The sequence below is a fragment of the Lutra lutra genome, chromosome 14, assembly GCF_902655055.1.
Source record: "Lutra lutra chromosome 14, mLutLut1.2, whole genome shotgun sequence".
In the NCBI taxonomy this organism is placed as follows: domain Eukaryota; kingdom Metazoa; phylum Chordata; class Mammalia; order Carnivora; family Mustelidae; genus Lutra; species Lutra lutra.
The window spans coordinates 84,652,073-84,657,817 of NC_062291.1; positions in this window are offsets into that span (position 1 = coordinate 84,652,073).

Consider the following 5,745-nt stretch of genomic DNA (forward strand, 5'->3'; position numbering starts at 1 on the left):
GCCTGTGTCTCTTTCTTCTATGAAATCTCTTCTTTGCATTCAAACGGTGCCTTACTTCCTTTCAGACAAGACATTCATTAGGAGGTAGACACTGATTTATGTAGACAATTAATTTAGGACTTTTAAAATCTAGCTCACTCTGGCATGAGGACAGCCCGGACACTGGGCATGGTGTCCAGGGGGTTGGCCCAAGTTCCCAGCCGCTCTTCAGAAGGCGTGAGCTGTGTGTGCAGCACGGAGTGATAACTCGCCCTTCTGGGAGCCTGTGCTCCTCTTGAGTCCAAAACAGGGATCTGTGCTCTGAGCAGTGGGTTCTCCGAGTCCCTGGAAAGAGGACAGAATGCTGGAAGTCCACGACCAGGTGGAATCTGAACGTCCTTCCAACGCTGCTGCTTTTCCTCCTAAAATCTGAAACCTTGTCAGACCTCCCTTTGCACATCCGTATGTCTCTGGTCATCCCTACATCTCTGCACCCCTCCACCTTCACCCTCCTCCCGGACCCACACACCAACATCCTCTTTCAGATATTCTAGGAATAATGTGGAATTTAAACATATGCTTCTTAGTTTTTAAAGATTTTTATTTATTTGACACAGAGAGAGAGAGAGAGAGTACAAGCAGAGGAAGCAGCAGAGGGAGAGGGAGAAGCAGGCTCCCTTCTGAGCAGGGAGCCCAATGCAGGGCTCGATCCCAAGACCTGGGGACCATGACCTGAGCTGAAGGCAGAGGGTTCACTGACTGAGCCACCCAGGTGCCCCCTTATGCTTCTTATTATTTGTTGTATTTATTTAATAAATGTTATAAAGCTTGTTATATTTGTTAAAATGGACAATTTTATAACCTTTTCTTTCCCTCTCCCCTTCTTCCCGCCCCCAAAATCACCTGCTGTGAGATACCATTTGCTCCTATGGGCCATTTAATTATTGGGTGTTCCTCATGGGTCTGTCTGCCTGTCCCTTCTCAGCTCTAGGTACAGCAGGACCTGGGATAAAGGGACCAGAAAAAAGTATAGGTGCAGACAGGAGAGGTTTGGGAGAGGGATGGTGGGGGGCAGGAATGGTGGTCAACCAGACAGCAGGGGACCAGGTGACTCAACCAACCTGACCAAGCCCACAGCCTCAGAAAAGGAAGAAAAGTTAGGCTGCTGGGGCTCCCCTCCTCCCCCACCCCAGCAAATGGAAACATTCAAACACGAGCTCACATGCTAATGACCTCGAACAGACTGGCAGGTTAGGGAGCCAGTTAGCCAGGGGCTGAAGGAGCTTAACACCTGGCTGGGACTGAATGGTGTAGATTAGGGACGTGCCTTCTACCAGGCTACGTGGCATTTCCGTGCACTGAAGGACTCGAGGATGGGATACATCCAAAACTTAGAGAACTCCTATGTGAAAACTTTGCATCTTAGAAGTGACAAAACCTGTCCCCTCTGGGCAGTTGTCTGAATCGCCTTTTTGCTCAGCGTTCTGCCTTAACATCTGGCCACGTCTGCATATATGCAGCTTCCTCATCCCCCTTTAAAGGGCTACTTGGAATTCTCCGAACCTCACAAACTCTGATGGTCATCCCTCCATGAAGGACACTGGCTTGTATGCTGCAGGGTCGTGATGGAAACACTTGCACACACGTGCGTTTGCTCTAGGATACAAAGTACTTCTCGTGGAGAGCTTCCTAGGGGTGATCTCTGGGTTATACGGATTTTAATATGTATCATCTCAAATAAAAATAGTAACCGCCAGAAGATGTCCCAACACCTTCACCGCCCACGGCGCAGCTGGGGCCCGTTTCCCTTTGCATCACTAACCCTGGGTATGAGCAAACCTCTTAGTTTTTGCAAAACTGCAAGGCAAAAAATTCATACTTCATTTCCACTTGCATTTCCCTAACTTCCAGTGGGTGGAGCATCTTTTCACACTTTTATTACTTGTAGTTATCTGTGAATCACCAATTCATGTTTTATCCGTTTTCCAAATTTTTTTATCCATTTCCAAAAAGTCACTTGACTTTTCTCATTGATTTATTGTGATTCTTTTTATCACATAGACACCAACGCTTTGTTATTCAAATCAGAAATATTTCCCTTCAATACATTGTAGAAGATTATCGTTGACGGCTGCTTAAAACCCCTTGCCCAGGAAGCTCTGGGACTCACCAGCTGACGGACTGGGCTGGTGAGCACGGCCTGATTCTGCCCAACAGCAGGGTCCTCTGTGGGGCCCAGTAAGCATGCCAGATAGAACTCTCATTCCCATGAAATCATCATGGAGACACAAGGAGGGCTTTGTGCGAACAAGTCATGGGCATTCCTTTCCTTTGTAAAGATCAACAGTCATGAGCTCCCGATTTACAGATACCGGATGCTCACGGCCCAGGGCCGGAGGCGCCAAGACAGGGAGGACCGTGACCAGCCCTCGGGGGCCTGGGCCGTCTACACAGCCCTGGACTCAGGGGCGGGGGGTCTGGAACTGTGGCTGGAATACGGTGTCGGGGAAGATGATTCCAGCAGCTCATCGAGGGGAGCGCCTAGAAGGCCCAGCAAACGGTAGTATCCCAGCCACGTATCTTGACTCGTTTTCAGTAAAGAGGCAGCCTTTGCTTTATGGAGTTGACATCTGTGATGTCCCTCCGTGACAACCCGGAAGCCATGACCCGGTCGGTGAGTGCCGGGCAATGGAGTCCCAGGCTCTCTGTCCTGACTTGTACTGGGATTGAGGGAGGCCTTCCCTTCTGTTCTTCCTCAGCCCCTCCAGGTAGGGATCGTTCCAGACACACGCAGACACCTGCCACCTTCCTCGACCTCCCGGCAGACCACTCTTCCCCGGGACCCAAGCGCTCCCCGCTGCTCCTACCCCTAGGGAACCCCACATTCTCTCTCAGGATCTAGATCGGGCTCAGAGGCCAGAGGAAAGACTGAGTCTGACAGCCGCGGCTCAAATCCTCGTCCCTGGACCCACCCCTTCTGCCCAGACTGATCCCATGTGACCAGGGGCCCGCCGGGTCCCCATCTCTACCTGCAAGGGCCGCTCCCCCCAGGCTAATGGGAGGGCTCCCTGACCAGGAGAAAAAGTCGCAGTCCCACCATGGTAGACTCGTGGAGACGCGGACACGCTGGCAAAGCAGACCCTCTGACTCAGCCCTGGTCTGCTGCTCCCTGCTCTTGGCTCGTGTTTTTGCCTCCATTTCCCCTTACCCTTCCTTTAATAAAAAGCCTAAGTCTGAAAACAACGAATACTGTTATGCTGAAAATAAAAAGTAAATAAATAAAAATTAAAAAAAAAAAAAGAAAATAAAATATAAAAAAAAAAAAAAAGCCTAAGTCTGTGGGTTTTAAAATTTCATGTCATACACACACCTGGCTGGGCACGTCGTGTGGCCAGGGCCAGTGGAACACGGGGCTGGTGAGTACTTGGTACGCCCTTCATGGAAGGAAAAAGCTTCGTCCAGCAGAGGCGGCCGGCTCCCGTTTCCAGAGCCGCGCACCACAAGTTAGCGCAGGCGGCCTCCGGGGCAAGGCATGGGGAGCCAAGCCAGCCTGGGAACAGGTGACCCAGTTCCTCAAGAAGTCTCACCAGGGCCGAGCTCAGGACTGGAGGGAACCTTCTGTGAAACGGGGGTGGGGGGGTTGGGGGTGGGGAGAGTCCTAGGCAGAGACAAGTGCAGTGCGTGTGTGTGTGTGTGTGTGTGTGTGAGTAGTTTGTATGTAGGAGTGTTTGTACGAGAGTGTGGATGGGAGTGCGTGTTACTAGGAATGTAGCGTGAATAGGAGTAGGCATGTGTGTGTGGGAGTTATGTGCTCGTATGAGTGTGTACGTGTGTTACTAGGTGTGTATGTGTGTGCATGGGGAGGGGGTCTGGCCTAAAGGAAGTCGGCAGCTGGCACAGAGTCAGAGCACAGAAAGTCAGAGGCTCCGGGCGGATCGAGCAGAACTGTGGAGGCAAAAACGTAAGAATTAGCAGTCAGAATGGCTAAAATTAACAAGTCAGGAAATGACAGATGCTGGCGAGGATGCGGAGAAAGGGGAACCCTCCAACACTCTTGGTGGGAATGCAAGCTGGTGCAGCCACTCTGGAAAGCAGCATGGAGGTTCCTCAAAAAGTTGAAAATAGAACTACCCTATGACCCAGCAATTGCACTGCTGGGTATTTACCCTAAAGATACAAACGTAGTGATCCGAAGGGGCACGTGCACCCGAATGTTTATAGCAGCAATGTCCACAATAGCCAAACTATGGAAAGAACCCAGATGTCCATCAACAGATGAATGGATAAAGAAGAGGTGGTATATATACACAATGGAATACTATGCAGCCATCAAAAGAAATGAAATCTTGCCATTTGCGACGACGTGGATGGAACTAGAGGGTATCATGCTTAGCGAAATAAGTCAATCGGAGAAAGACAACTATCATACGATCTCCCTGGTATGAGCAAGTAGAAATACAACATGGGGGGTTTGGGGGGTAGGAAAAGAATAAATGAAACAAGATGGGATCGGGAGGGAGACAAACTATGAGAGACTCTTAATCTCACAAACAAACTGAGGGTTGCTGGGGGGAGGAGGGCCGGGAGAAGGGGGTGGGGATATGGACATTGGGGAGGGTATGTGCTATGGTGAGTGCTGTGAAGTGTGTAAACCTGGTGATTCACAGACCTGTACCCCTGGGGATAAAAATACATTATATGTTTATAAAAAAATAAAATTAATTAAATGTAAAAAAAAAAAAGTATACCTACAAAAAAAAAAAAAGTAAGAATAGGGCCGCCTGGGTGGCTCAGTGAGTTAAAGCCTCTGCCTTCGGCTCAGGTCATGATCTCCGGGTCTTGGGATCGGGCCTGGCATTGGGCTCTCTGCTCTGTGGGGAGCCTGCTTGCTCCTCTCTACCCGCCTCGCTGCCTGCTTGTGATCTCTGTCAAATAAATAAATAAATAAAATCTTTAAAAAAAAAAAAAAAGAATAGTTTCTGTTCCCCAAGAACTATCTATCAGACGGGATGTTGTTCACTTGGAATCTCGGGCCTGGAGACGTTACCAACCACCTGGCAAGTAGGTACTTCTGTCTCCCACCCTGTTCTCAGGCAGGAAGTTGGCCTGGTTGGTTACCAGCTGTCTGATGCTGTCCCCCAAAAGACCAAGTGAAACGTGTGCCCTCGGACGGGTGTTGTCAAACACTGGCTCCAAGGAGCTTTCCTAAGCCAGCATCTATAGGCCTCAAAGATGAGAGCCGCCCTGTGCTCTCAAAACACTGCACCGTCACAGAGGCGAGGGGATGAGCCGGTGCACCGCAGTGAGATTTTGGTTAGAACTGAACCCTAAAGGGTTTTTTAATTAACCAGTACGTCCCATTCCCCAGGCATGTGGCTAATTGAAAATTTTCTCTATGCAAGGTTCATAATTACTACGGAATCTGGAGTACTGGCAGAACAGCTTAATCATAGAAAAATCCCATTATTTTACGTTTTCTTGTATTTTGCTGCCACAAGGACACACTCGTGACTCGCACCTTCAAATAAAGAGCTTCTCCTCAGGGCTGCGCTTCCTCAACTCCCCTGCCCCTTCTGCTGCTGCCCAAGATCCCCCACCCTCCGGCCCGGCTCAGCCACCACCCGCCCCGCGGAGCCTTCCAGAGCGCCCTCCCCCCAGCTCCCCCCAGCCGTGTGACCCCCAACAACGCTCTTCGGAACGTGATCATGGCAGCCAGGTGGGCAAGGGCAACATCCGCGGACCCAGAGAAGCGCCTAGACTGAGGCA